This window comes from Triticum aestivum, chromosome 2A, assembly GCF_018294505.1.
Source record: "Triticum aestivum cultivar Chinese Spring chromosome 2A, IWGSC CS RefSeq v2.1, whole genome shotgun sequence".
Lineage (NCBI taxonomy): Eukaryota > Viridiplantae > Streptophyta > Magnoliopsida > Poales > Poaceae > Triticum > Triticum aestivum.
In genome coordinates, this window is record NC_057797.1 from 69,275,450 (window position 1) to 69,291,009 (window position 15,560).

Consider the following 15,560-nt stretch of genomic DNA (forward strand, 5'->3'; position numbering starts at 1 on the left):
GGCTCGGGATCGGGAGGCGGCGGTCCTGGGTGGCGGGCTTGGTCGAGGGTGGCCGCGGTGAGGTCGAGGGCGGCGACAGTTTGGTCGAGAGCGGCGGCGGTGAGGTTGAGGGCAGGCGGCGGCAGCGACAGGAGTAGGGGAACCGGCCGGGTGGGGGGAGGGGAAGGAGGACTTAGCGAAATTTTGATTCGGGGGGTGGTTAACTCGAACTAGCAGTAGCGCTCATATGGAAAACGCGCTATAGCTAACTCATCTATAGCGCGTTTTAGAGAAAACCGCTACTACTAATGGAAGTAGTTATTTCTTTTGTTTATCCCAATATCAGTAACGCTTTGTCCTGAAAAAACGCTATAAGTCTAAGCAATGTAAAAACATCAAAAATATACATTGGTCATCATTGATCTTTCCGTGTATAATCTAAATAGTCAACATGAATCCTTACTGTACCTGTATAGGTACAGGCTAGGATTCATATTGCAACCACAAATCATACACATATAGTTCAATGAAGACCAAGTGCTCGAAATAGGTTGATAAGTAACATATTTAAGGTGGTAAACACCTTGTTCGCTTAGTAGTATGGGACTAAACTTAATTAGTTGCGGTGATACTTAGCAGCATCGAGTTTTGAAGAAAATCGCTGCTACTAAGTTCTTTAGCAGTAGCACGTCCACGGGAAGGGCGCTACTACTATATCTAGCCTGGGGGCAACACCGTGGCAATTATAGTAGTAGCGCTCTTTTCACCTAGAGCGCTACTGCTACTTAGTCATTAGTAGCACTCTTTACTGAAGCTCGCTACTACTAATTAGCAGTAGTGCCTGTTTTTAGACCGCGCTGCTGCTAAGATTCTGTGTATAAGGTTTTGCCTAGTAGTGTATGTTACCGCTTTTGCTTAGCCCCTCTTATAGTGTTGCTAGTTGCAGGTGAAGATGAAGGTTGTTCCGTGTTGGAACATGGATATTGTTGGGATATCATTATTATCTCTTACTTACTTTAATGCATCTATATACTTGGTAAAGGGTGGAAGGCTCGACCTTATGCCTGGTGTTTTGTTCCACTCTTGCCGCCCTAGTTTCCATCATACCGGTGTTATGTTCCTTGATTTTGTGTTCCTTACGCGGTTGGGTGTTATGGGAACCCCTTGATAATTCACTTTGAATAAAACTCCTCCAGCAAGGCCCAACCTTGGTTTTAACATTTTCCACCTAAGCCTTTTTCTCTTGGGTTCCGCGGACTCGAGGGTCATCTTTATTTTAAACCCCCCTGGGGCCAGTGCTTCTCTAAGTGTTGGTCCAAACTGAGTAGACTGCGGGGCCACCTCGGGGAAACTTTAGGGCTTGTTTTACTCGTAGGATGTCTCATCCGGTGTTGCCCTGAGAACGAGATATGTGCAGCTCCTATCGGGATTGTCGGCACATCGGGCGGCTTTGCTGGTCTTGTTTTACCATTGTCGAAATGTCTCGTAACCGGGATTCCGAGTTTGATCGGTTCTTTCTGGCAGAAGGAATATCCTTTGTTGACCATGAGAGATTGTGATTAGCTAAGTTGGGACACCCCTGCAGGGTATAAACTTTCGAGAGTTGTGCCCGCGGTTATGTGGCAGATGGGAATTTGTTAATATCTGGTTGTAGAGAACTTAACACTTAACTTACTTAAAATGCATCAACCGCGTGTGTAGCCGTGATGGTCTCTTTTCGGTGGAGTGTAGGAAGTGAACACAGTCTTGTGTTATGCTTGAACGTAAGTAGTTTCAGGATCACTTCTTGATCATTTCTAGCTTCTCGACCGTGCGTTGCTTCTCTTCTTGCTCTTACTTGCGTATGTTAGCCACCATGTATGCTTAGTGCTTGTTGCACCTCCACCTCTCTGCCTTCTCCTACCCATAAGCTTAAATAGTCTTGATCTCATGGGTGTAAGATTGTTGAGTCCTCATGACTCACGGATACTTCCAAACAGTTGCAGGTGTCGATGATACCAGTGCAAGTGACGCAACCGCGCTCAAGTGTGAGCTCAATGAAGACCTTGGTCGATGTTTTATGTCTTTTTCGGTTGATCAGTAGTGGAGCCCAAGTTGGGACGATCGGGGATCTAGCATTTGGGGGGGTATCTTCCTTTTTATTTGGATTTGGCCGTAGTCGGTCTTTAAGTGTATTTGGATGATGTATGAATTATTTATTTATTGTGAGAAGTGGCGATTGTAAGCCAACTCTTTATCCCTTTCTTCTTCAGTACATGGGATTGTGTGAAAATTACCCCACTTGCGACTAAACTACCATGCGGCTATGCCTCTAAGTCATGCCCCGACATGTGGGAGATATAGCCGCATTGTGGGTGTTCCAAGTTGGTAATCAGAGCCATCCCCGATTTCAGAGCCCCCTGCTTGATCGAATCACTGACGTTGTTGAGCCTAGAACAAAATGTTTTGAGTCTTAGGATTATATATATCGGAGAGTAGGATTCTTTTTACTCCTCAGTCCCTTCGTCGCTCTAGTGAGGCTGCCTGACGTAGAAGTTTTGACTCTCCTCTCCTCAAATTTCATGAAAAAAAAATTAGGATCACGCGGGTATCTTGGAATCGTTCTAAGAGTCTTGTGACGAGATCATTGTTCTTGGTGCCTCCTGACATTTAGGGGTTGTGGCAGTGTCTCGGGGAGTTGAGCTCTGAGGTGTTGTCGTCACAATTTTATCATTGCAGTTCTGGAATACATGAGTTCACCGACATCGAAAATCTCTTTTATGCAGTTGCTGGTGAGATAACCTCGACGCCACCATTACTGGGGCATGAGTTCGGGAGTATTGCCATAACTCGTATAATGGATGCTTTTCGAAGGTTGAGGTACACGATTTCCGAAGGTTTCTTGGTTATGTGTTAAAGGATGGATACAGCTGGATGTAGGTATTGTTAGTTTGGGTGAGATATTATGCTTCCCCTATATCCCCAATAGCTGACTGCATAACCAGAAAGTTTTGGGAGTTTATATGTGGGAATTCAAGTATCTCATAGGATATCTTTCCAACAGACACATGATACGATATGGGATATATCATATGTTTGTTTCTGGCTTATTTTGCGAGCCAAATCCTTTTTTTGTTTTGAGTTGTGGTATTCGAGTTGCTTCATTGTCAAGTGTTGATTCCATACCTTTCTGAAGCGGTGTTCTCATACTGCTATGTGAATACCAATCCTTCTTGATCATCGAGGTTGTCATCCCAATTTTATTTCCAACCAGTGTGCTTCTCTTTGAGATGATCCCATCATTCTCCTCATGCATTAGATTAATTATCAGTTTTTCTCGATGGTGTTTGTTCCATTCCATATGCTCCAAGTTGCCTTTGTTTTCCCGCCCTCCCACCCTTTTCCTTCAAGGAATCAGATTTCTTATTCAAGTAACCTTTTATTGATGTGAAGTCTCTTCATTCTTTTATTCTATGTTCTTATCCGGTGATTCTTAGGAAGATACTAACGGAGCTTCAAGTTTATTATTCTTCGTTCTCTTTTCTTCTACGGTGGATTCAATTCAAGCTTTGTCGATCATACCTTTTCCTCGTTTCAAATGCTTTTCTCATGCCGGTGCACCTCTTAATCATTCACTTCTCTCTATTCATTTGTTTGGAGTGCTGAAGATATCTCAGGAGATTCATGTTTCCATTCTTAATCCGTTCAAGATATCTCGAGGTTGTTATATCATTCAAGCCATTTATTCAACGGGCGCAATCTCTCTTTTAAATCGTTCAACGGTGTTTTCTCTTGAGTGGGCCCTAACCCACAGGTCTTTTCCCAGGATCTTACCAGACTCTTCTAACTTTTTTCGGAGTTACTTTCAAATTCATTTCAAAGTTTGACGTAAGAATGAATTGTCATCAGTAAAATGCCTTTCTCCAAGATCTTTCAAATTCGTTTCATCATTGGTTCAACCTTTCTAATTTTCATCCCGGAGTATCTCAATGGTGGTGTTTCTCATCATAATTCTCTACATTTGAAGACCGAATAAGAGCTCCTCTTAAAATCTTACCCGTTTTTTTCCAAAGATGTGTAGTTCAAGCATGATGCGATCCTCTCATAATTGTTTTTGATTGTGAGAATTCATTTCACCCATCCGGAGCAATTCAGGTGTCTTTTCAGTTTGATTCTCCGGAGACCATCATTTTGGGTTTATTCATTCTTAGTTTCAGCTCTCGTTCTCCAAATCATACCGGTGCATCATTCAAGTATGATCAAATCAGCTCGGGATCTCTTCGTTAACTTGTATCTAAATTATTCTCAAGTATCTTCTTTCATTTTCAATTCTTACGGTGGTTCGTACAAGAGTTCTCTTCCTTCGTTATCATATAGATTCATTCGTTCTTTCCAATCCTACCGACAGATCGTTGAAGACCTTCCCAAGTTTGCACCATATCTATCTTAATTCTTTCTACGAGAATAAGTAGTAAGTCAAATCCGTTGCTTGTCATCAATTTAAATTGGTCAAGGATTGATGTCTACTACACAACCTTCTTCTTGTAGACGTTGTTGGGCCTCCAAGTGCAGAGGTTTGTAGGACAGTAGCAAATTTCCCTCAAGTGGATGACCTAAGGTTTATCAATCCGTGGGAGGCATAGGATGAAGATGGTCTCTCTCAAACAACCCTGGAACCAAATAACAAAGAGTCTCTTTTGTCCCCAACACACCCAATACAATGGTAAATTGTATAGGTGCACTAGTTCGACGAAGAGATGGTGATACAAGTGCATTATGGATAGTAGATATAGGTTTTTGTAATCTGAAAATATTAAAACAGCAAGGTAACTAATGATAGAATTGAACGTAAACAGTATTGCAATGCTAGGAAACAAGGCCTAGGTTCATACTTTCACTAGTGCAAGGTCTCTCAACAATAATAACATAATTGGATCATGTAACTATCCCTCAACATGCAACAATGAGTCACTCCAAAGTCACTAATAGCGGAGAACAAACGAAGAGATTATTGTAGGGAACGAAACCACCTCAAAGTTATCCTTTTTGATCGATCTTTTCAAGTGTCCGTAGTAAAATAACATGAAGCTATTCTTTCCGTTCAATCTATCCTAGAGTTCATACTAGAATAACACCTTAAGACACAAATCAACCAAAAACCCTAATGTCACCTAGATACTCCAATGTCACCTCAAGTATCCATGGGTATGATTATACGATATGCATCACACAATCTCATATTCATCTATTCAACCAACACAAAGAACTTCAAAGAGTGCCCCAAAGTTTCTACTGGAGAGACAAGACGAAAACGTGTGCCAACCCCTATGCATATGTTCACGAGGTCACGGAACTCGCAAGTTGATCACCAAAACATACATCAAGTGGATCACGTGATATCCCATTGTCACCATAGATAAGCACATGCAAGACATACATCAAGTGTTCTCAAATCCTTAAAGACTCAATCCGATAAGATAACTTCAAAGGGAAAACTCAATTCATCACAAGGAGAAAGAGTGGGAGAAACATCATAAGATCCAACTATAATAGCAAAGCTCACGATATATCAAGATCATGCGAATCAAGAACACGAGACAGAGAGATCAAACACATAGCTACTGGTACATAATTTCAGCCCCGAGGGTGAACAACTCCCTCCTCGTCATGGAGAGCGTCGGGATGACGAAGATTGCCACCGGAGAGGTATTCCCCCCTCTGGCAGGGTGCCGGAAAGGGTCTAGATTGGTTTTCGGTGGCTAGAGAGGCTTGCGGCGGCAGAACTCCTGATCTAGGTTATTTTCTGGACGTTTCTGTATTTATAGGAATTTATGGTGTAGGTCTCGCATCAGGGGGTCTCCAAGTCATCCACGAGATAGAGGCCCACACCCAGGGGGTGGGCACGCCCCCACCCTCCTGGACAGCCCGGGACTCTTCTGGCCCAACTCTTTTACTCTGGGGGCTTCTTTTAGTCCATAAAAAATCATCAAAAATTGGCACGTCAATTGGACTCCGTTTGGTATTCCTTATCTGCGATACTCAAAAACAAGGAAAAAACAGAAACTGGCACTGGGCTCTAGGTTAATAGGTTAGTCCCAAAAATCATATAAAATAGCATATAAATGCATATAAAACATCCTAGATGGATAATATAATAGCATGTAACAATAAAAAATTATAGATATGTTGGAGACGTATCAATGAGATCAACAAATAATCCACTTCTAGATACTCAAGATGTCCATAACCGGTGACATGACTAATCATGATTAGTTTACACACTCTACAAAGGTTGCGAACTTTTCCCCACAAGACTCGACCACCTCCATGATCGAAAAATCGAGACACAGTCTTTCTAAAGCATTAACTCTTTACTCTGGGTAGAACAGTACACCTACTTTCCCCTACATCTGCTAGTCCACCACTAAAAGAGGTCACACAAATTACTCAACTATGCCAGGGCCCATAATGGCTTGTGGCTGCACACAGAAGTTTCTAGGCATGAATAATTATATGATCCCTTTGAGCCTAGGTGGCATTCCATAGGATGGTCACATGGGTACTCTGGGACAACACTGGATTCTCTAGGTGCCCGCAACCTCTCCACCGACATGTGTGTTTAAAGTTGCCACCTTAAGTTATCCTTAATTAATAACTCTCACAGCTTGCATGATTCTCACATACCAATCCCCGTCTACGATCATGGCTAAGCAATATGAGCATAACGTATATTCCCGGGGTGATCAAAGGTAATAGGTTCCTACCTCATCAACTACATAGCATAACCACATGTTCCCAATCCTACTCATTGCAATCTTTGAGGGTTGAAACTAATGCATAAAATCTGGGTATAAAAGGGTATGATCAAAGTGTAACTTGCCTTGCTGACGATCGAAAAACCCTAGAGATACGTACTAGCAAGCTTTGCACTCCGGAAAATCTATCATATACAAACAATAGCATACATAAGCACTCAAGCATATCATGCAAAAAAAACCGAAGAGAAAGATTCGAAAAACCAAAAATAAGCGAATAATTCTTTTCCAACAGAAAACAATTTCTAACAGTACCTAAATTATGTGGATTAGATCTTAATAGAAAGTTAAGGTCAAGAGCTTCGATTTGCAAAAAGAATCAACCAAATCGGAACTACGAAACTCAAGTTATGGTCAAAAGAAGTTCAAATTCAAATCTATTTGAAATCAAATTTTAAACTTTCAAAAATACTGTTAAGTTGGTTATCTAGATAGAGGGGATCACAACGAGAACTTTGGACAAACGAGTAAAAAGTAACAAACATTTAAAGATCAGGGGCTAAATTGTAAAACTTTTATTCACGAAAAGGTCCTAGATATAAAATAAACAGAAAAAGAAAAATCTAACTAACGGGCGTTTTCTAAACAGAACTACAGAATGAGAACGTTCACTATAACTTCCTAAACAGAAAACATTCGCTAATCAGATCTAACTTAAAAGAACAGATCGGGTTTTTAAACGAAAACCGAACCTAAAAAATAAACCAGAGAAAAAACCTAGGGTGATTACCGGTTTGGCCGACGACGGATCGGGGCTCGGGCGACGGGTCAGCGAGTCCGGCGGCGGTGTCGGGCTTTGACGGCGGCGGCGCGGCGATGGCATGCTAGTAGAAAACATGGCTTTGGTTGGGGCCTGGCCAGCCCATTAGTGCCGGTTCAGTCATGAAACGGGACCCATGGGGGGCATATGTAACACCCACAATGCGGCTATATCTCCCACGTGTTGGGGCACGACTTAGAGGCATAGCCGCATGGTAGTTTAGTCGCAAGTGGGATAATTTTCACATAATCCCATGTACTGAAGAAGATAGGGATAAAGAGTTGGCTTACAATTGCTACTTCACACAATACATAAATAATTCATACATCATCCAAATACACTCAAAGACTGACTACGACCTAATCCAAATAAAAAGGAAGATACCCCCCAAATGCTAGATCCCCGATCATCCCAACTTGGGCTCCACTACTGATCAACCGGAAAAGACATAAAACATTGACCAAGGTCTTCATCAAGCTCACACTTGAGCGTGGTTTCATCACCTGCATTGGTATGATCGACACCTACAACTGTTTGGAAGTATCCGTGAGTCACGAGGACATAGCAATCTCACACTCGCGAGATCAAGACTATTTAAGCTTATGGGTAGGAGAAGGTAGAGAGGTGGAGCTGCAGCAAGCACTAAGCATATATGGTGGCTAACATACGCAAGTAAGAGTGAGAAGAGAAGCAACACACGGTCGAGAAGCTAGAAATGATCAAGAAGTGATCCTGAAACTACTTACTTTCAAGCATAACACAAGACCGTGTTCACTTCCTGGACTCCGCCGAAAAGAGTTCAGTTCTCTACAACCGGATATTAACAAATTCCAATCTGCCACATAACTGCGGGCACGACTCTCGAAAGTTTATACCCTGCAGGGGTGTCCCAACTTAGCCCATCACAAGCTCTCACGGTCAATGAAAGATATTCCTTCTCCCAAAAAGACCCGATCAGACACGGAATCCCAGTTACAAGACATTTCGACAATGGTAAAACAAGACCAGCAAAGCCGCCCGATGTGCCGACAATCCTGATAGGAGCTGCACATATCTCGTTCTCAGGGCAACACCGAATGAGACATCCTACGAGTAAAACCAGCCCTCAAGTTTCCCTGAGGTGGCCCCGCAGTGTACTCAGTTCGGACCAACACTTAGAGAAGCACTGGCCCGGGGAGGGGGAGGGGTTAAAATAAAGATGACCCTCGAGTCCGCGAAACCCAAGGGAAAAAGGCTTAGGTGGCAAATGTTAAAACCAAGGTTGGGCCTTGCTGGAGGAGTTTTATTGAAAGTGAACTGTCAAGGGGTTCCCATAAGACCCAATCACGTAAGGAACACAAAATCAAGGAACATAACACCGGTATGACAGAAACTAGGGCGGCAAGAGTGGAACAAAACACCAGGCATAAGGCCTAGCCTTCCACCCTTTACCAAGTATATAGATGCATTAAAGTAAATACGAGATAATAATGATATCCCAACAAAAAGCAGAACAGTCCAGGATTGCATTGGATGGACTTTTGAGTATTTTCACCAGTGTCATCAGTCAAAGAGACCAATTGTAATACTTAAACTGGATTTTGAGAAGGCTTTTGATTCTCTTGAGCATGAGGCTATAGTGAAAATTTTGAGATGTAAGGGCTTCAATGAGAATTGGATTCTTTGGATGAAGCAGCTATTATCCATAGGTACCTCCTCTGTTCTGCTTAATGGAGTTCATGGTAGGAAGTTCATCTATGAAAAAGGTGTCAGACAGGGTGATCTAGTCTCCCCCTCCTTTTTGTCCTAGCTGTTGATCTGTTACAGACAGTCATTAATGACATGTTTAGAAGAGGCATCCTTCACCTTCCCATACCTTGTCATGACCAAGATTACCCTGTGATTAAGTGTCGGTGTAGAAAAAGAGGGGTACACTTTTTGTACCCCTATTACTGTGCACGGGCAGTCTGAGCCATGGGCACCACCACATCAAGCAAGGCAAGGGAGGTGAGCTAGGGTAAGACCGAAGCTCAAGAGAACTAGAACAACACCAAGGCCAAGACCACGAAGAGCAAAGGGGACGAAGCGGACTCCCCCGGAAAGATCCTTGCTGGGAGACAGTTCTAGCAGCCCCGGCAAGACCCTTGTCGCGGTGACTCGTCCCGCGCCTACGGAGCAAATCACCCTTGAGTCCACTGCCCCCAAAGGGCAAGGATTCGGGAGACATCCCCGTGGCGGCATGCAGATCTTCATGAAGACATTCAAGATCAGATACGCACTAAGGAGACGACAACCCTTGGCGGGATCCCAGCCGAGGAAGACCACAAGGCCCCCGGCAAGCGCCTTGCCGGGGATGACAGCAGGCGCCTCGGTAAGACCCTTGTCGGGGCCCTGGCAAGGCCCTTACCAAGGACACCTGCAGGGCCACCATCAGGCCCACGCCGACTAAACCTCCACCACCGCATGCATGCAGCTGCCGACCCAACCAGCTGGGCAGGCACCTGCGTGGCGGCATGCAGATCTTCGTGAAGACCCACCATTGCGCCACCTCAGCTGCATGCCTACCTACATGGCATTGCAGGCATTGCTGGCCAGGGCGCGTGTCGACACAAGAAGGAGCGGCGACGGATGAGACAGGTTTCTCCCCCGTACCCGATAAAGCAAGGACACCTAAGCAATATGCATTAAATGCGCCTTGTCATGTAATGCGAGGGATAACCTCACATCACGGACCCTTTCCACCTCCTGTGTGCCACTGTGGCAGCCCCTTTTTCTATAAAAGGAGGCCCGAGGCGACCGGAGGAAGGATTCGGCTTTTTGAAGCTCCTCACGCCCCATAGCTATAGAACACAGATATACAATCCACCAAAGCAGGAGTAGGGTTTTACGCATCCTCGCGGCCCGAACCTAGATAAACGAACCGTGTGCTACCTGTTAGATCCGCTCTTCTCACGACCCCGCGCCCCGCTAACCGTAGTAGGGATTCTTGTGATCCCATAGGTGTCGTTCCCACTGACATTCAGTATGCTGATGATACACTGATTATTTTGCCTGCTGTCAAGGAACAACTTGTAGCTGTGAAGGACAAGCTGAAGGTCTTCTCTGTGTCCACTGGTCTTGATGTAAACTACCACAAATCCTTTATCATACCAATCAATGTGGATTCTGCTGTGATGACTAAATTAGCTGCTTCTTTTGGGTGTCAGATTGGAAAAATGCCTTTTACTTACCTTGGGTTGCCTGTGGGGACTACAAGGCCAAAAATGTTGATTTTATGCCATTGGTAGACTACATGGAGAGAAGAATGTCAGCTAGCTCCTCTTTTTTAAATCAAGGTGAAAGACTACAGTTTTTGAACTCAACCTTGTCTTCTATGCCCATTTTTTTCCTTTGCAGTTTGGCTATTACTACTGGCATCTTGAAACACCTGGAGAGAAATTAGAGGCAACTCCTCTGGAGGAAACATTGGGTTGAGCCTGCTCCTTCACTTGCTGCTTGGGACCTTATTTGTAGGCCAAAGAACAATGGAGGTCTTGGTATTCTCAACCTGGGGGTTCAGAATGTAGCCTTTCTGCTCAAACATGCAAATAACTTTCTCAATAAGAAAGACCTTCCCTGGGTGTCTTTGATCTGGGACTCTTACTATCATGGCAGAGTGCCTCAAGGAACTACTGATTGTGGCTCTTTCTGGTGGAAAGATATATGCAAGATTATGCAAAGCTATAGAGAAAGTGCTTGGGTGCAGATAAATGAAGGGGACACTGCCCTCATGTGGTCTGATAACTGGCAGCTTGACCAACAGGTTTCTAACCTTCAATTCAGATTTCCCATGCTGTTTTCGTATGTTAAGGACCCCTGGATCACTGTTAAAGAGTTTTTGGACTCACAAGATGTGTTCCAGCACTTCCATCTTCCTCTGTCTAATCAAGCTTTTGATGACCTTGCCACTCTGTAGTCTCTGATGGACGGCCACAACAGGGCACCTAGGTCCAATGACGTCTGGTTTTGGCATGGCACTCCCAAGGGATACATGTGAAAGATGTTTTACTCCCATACTTTTGCATCAGAGTCCTTTAATCCATTGACCACTTGGCTCTGGAAATCCTCTTGTACAATGAAAATCAAGGTTTTTGCTTGGATGCTCATTATGGACAGATTAAACACTAAGGACATGGTGGAAAGGAGACATTGGCATCTGGAGGTGGAGTCAACTGTGTTCTATGTCCTTTGTAGGCTAGGGAAACAAGGGATCATCTGTTCTTCAATTGCAACTTTAGTGTCAGAGTCTGGAACTATTTGCAAGTTGATTGGTCATCTGGTGACTCCATGACTGATTTGGTTATCAATGCTAGAAGGAGCTTTGGGAAAATCTTCTTCACTGAAGTGGTGTTTATTGCATGTTGGAATATATGGATCATCAGGAATGCTAAAGTGTTCAGGCATGAGAGAGCTAGGTTTAATAAAAGGAGAAGTGCATTCATTCATGACATCACTTTGATGCAATATAGAGTGAAAGCTGCCTACAACGATGACCTCCTTAGATGGGTCTCATTTCTGCCTCCTTGAGGCCCTTGTTTTGTATTTTTCTCCTTTTGTTCTTTTCCTCTTTCGATTAGTTTGATTACCCCTTGTAATCCCTGATATGTCTCTGTCGTATCTGTAATTTTGATTGTTCCATGCCATATTCTACAACTTTCATATACTTTTGGCAACTTTTTATATTATTTTTGGGACTAACATATTGATCCAGTGCCCAGTGCCAGTTCCTGTTTGTTGCATGTTTTATGTTTTGCAGAATATCCATATCAAACGGAATCAAATGGGATAAAAATAGACGGAGCATATTATTGGAATATTTGAAAAATTCCAGAAGAAAAATCCACGCGAGATGGTGCCCGAGGTAGCCACGAGGCAGGGGCGCGCCCCTGACCCTCGTGGGCCACCCGTAAGGCGGTTGATGCCCTTCTTCGGCCGCAAGAAAGCTAATTTTTGCTAAAAAAATCACGGTGAAGGTTTCAGGCCAATCGGAATTACGGATCTCCATATATATACGAAACGGTGAAAGGGCAGCATAACAGAACGCAGAACCAGAGAGAGACAGAGAGACATATCCAATCTCGGAGGGGCTCTTGCCCCTCCCATGCCATGGAGGCCAAGGGCCAGAGGGGAAACCCTTCTCCCATCTAGGGAGGAGGTCAAGGAAGAATAAGACGAAGGGGCCCCCTCTCCCCTTCTCCTCCGTTGGCGCCGGAACGCTGCCGTGCCATCATCATTATCACCGCGATCTACACCAACACCTACGCCATCTTCACCAACATCTGCATCACCTTCCCCTCTCTATCTACAGCGGTCCACTCTCCCGCAACCCGATGTACCCTCTACTCGAACATGGTGCTTTATGCTTCATATTATTATCCAATGATGTGTTGCCATCCTATGATGTGTGAGTAGATTTTCGTTGTCCTATCGGTGGTTGATGAATTTCTATGATTGATTTAATTTGCTTGTAGTTATGTTGTTGTCCTTTGGTGCCCATCATATGAGCGCGCGCGTGGATCACACCATAGGGTTAGTTGCATGTTGATAGGAATATGTATTGGAGGGCAAGAGTGACAGAAGCTTCAACCTAGCATAGAAATTGATGCATACGGGATTGAAGGGGGACCAATATATCTTAATGCTATGGTTGGGTTTTACCTTAATGAACGTTAGTAGTTGCGGACGCTTGCTAATAGTTCCAATCATAAGTGCATAGAATTCCAAGTCAGGGATGACATGCTAGCAGTGGCCTCTCCCACATAATACTTGCTATCGGTCTAGTAAAGTAGTCAATTGCTTAGGGACAATTTCGCAACTCCTACCAACACTTTTCCACACTTGCTATATTTACTTTATTGCTTCTTTACTTACAACAACCCCTAGCTTTTATTTACGTAATTTTTATTATCTTGCAAACATATCCAACAACACCTACAAAGTACTTCTAGTTTCATACTTGTTATAGGTAAAGCGAACATCAAGTGCGCGTAGAGTTGTATCGTGGTCGATAGAACTTGAGGTAATATTTGTTCTGCCTTTAGCTCCTCGTTGGGTTCGACACTCTTACTTATCGAAAACTGTTGCAATCCCCTATACTTGTGGGTTATCAAGACCTTTTTCTGGCGCCGTTGCAAGGGAGCAATAGCGTGGGGTGAATATTCCCAGGTGTGCTTCTTTGCTTTATCATTAAGTAATTTAATTTGTTGTTCTTAGTTGTTCTTTATCTTTAGTTATGGATATGGAACACGAAATACCAAAAAAAATTAGGTGTACTTGCTGCTCATGGAGATGGGGAACCTCCTAAAACCCTCGATGCTGGTTATGTGAAAGATATTATGTACTACTTTAATAATCCTGAGAAAACCCCATCCAATTATGTAATGGGAGTAACGTTGGATCAACATGAATACTTTAGGGATTATCGCTTGACACAAAAAGGGAAACTATTATGGGATCAAATTCATATATTGAATTGGTATGCTAGGAAACTATGCCTGAGATATGATTATACTTGTTGCTCTAGGATGAAGGCTACACACCTTCCCTTATTATGCGAATTTAATGATAATAAAACCTTAGCTTCTTATGCTAATGGTATATATGATTACTATGAAGAATTTCTTGCTTTTATGGGTGCTTATGAAATTGAATCTATGTTTAAAGAGTTTGAAGATTTTGATGATGATGTTTATAGGCTTGAAAATTTAGCTATCCTAAAATATTGCTATGATAATTATGAATATAATTCCCATATTAATGCGCTTATTGAGAAAGTCTCCGCTATCCATGAAGAGACTAATAATTTGCAGGAGTCTATGGAAGAAGAAATTAATGAAACTATGAGCTCATTGGATGAAAAAGATGAGGAGGAGAGCGAAGAACAAAAGGAGGAAGAGCGGATTAGCTACCCTTGCCCACCTTCTAATGAGAGTAACTCTTCAACTCATACATTGTTTAATTTCCCTTCGTGCTTACCGAAGGATGATTGTTATGATCCCGTTGATTCTCTTGAAATATCCCTTTTTGATGATGCTTGCTATGCTTGTGGCCAAGATGCCAATATGAATTATGCTTATGGAGATGAACTTTCTATAGTTCCTTATGTTAAACATGAAATTGTTGCTATTGCACCCACGCATGATAGTCCTATTATCTTTTTGAATTCTCCTGACTACACTATATCGGAGAAGTTTGCACTTATTAAGGATTATATTAATGGGTTGCCTTTTACCGTTACACATGATGATTTTGATGAATATAATATGCATGTGATTTCTTCTCCTACCTGCAATTATTATGAGAGAGGAACTATATCTCCACCTCTCTATGTTTCCAATACGATAAAATTGCAAGAAACTGTTTATACTATGCATTGGCCTTTACAATGTGTGCATGAATTGTTCTTTTATGACATGCCGATGCATAGGAAGAGAGTTATAATTCGTTGTTGCATGATATATGTTACTTTGTGCTCACTAATAAATTACAAATCATTGTTAATTAAAATCGGCTTTGATATACCTTGGGATCCGGGTGGATTCATTACTTGAGCACTATATGCCTAGCTTAATGGCTTTAAAGAAAGCGCTACCAGGGAGACAACCCGAAAGTTTTAGAGAGTCATTTATTTCTGTTGAGTACTTTCATATAGTTTAAAAACAACAAAAATAAAGAGGGGACCCAAAACTTTTTCAAAAAGGAAAGTGAAAGTGAGAAAGACAAGCATTGTTGAAGTGGGAGAGCTCCTTGAACTTTGTTCATGCTCACGGTAACTTTGTGAATCTTGATTACAGAAACTTTTCAACAAAAATAATTATCCCCTTGTACTATTCCATCGTATTATAAAAATAATGTACCAAGGTTTGCCTTTAGGATGTTTACATTTGCTTGACGGTTTGTATGGTGTAGGACAGAAACTTTGGCTGTAGTGCGCGATTTTACGTTTTTAGCTGGAAGGTCAAATGGTTCTGATTATTTTAGAACTGTATTTATATCGAAATTGTTTATTT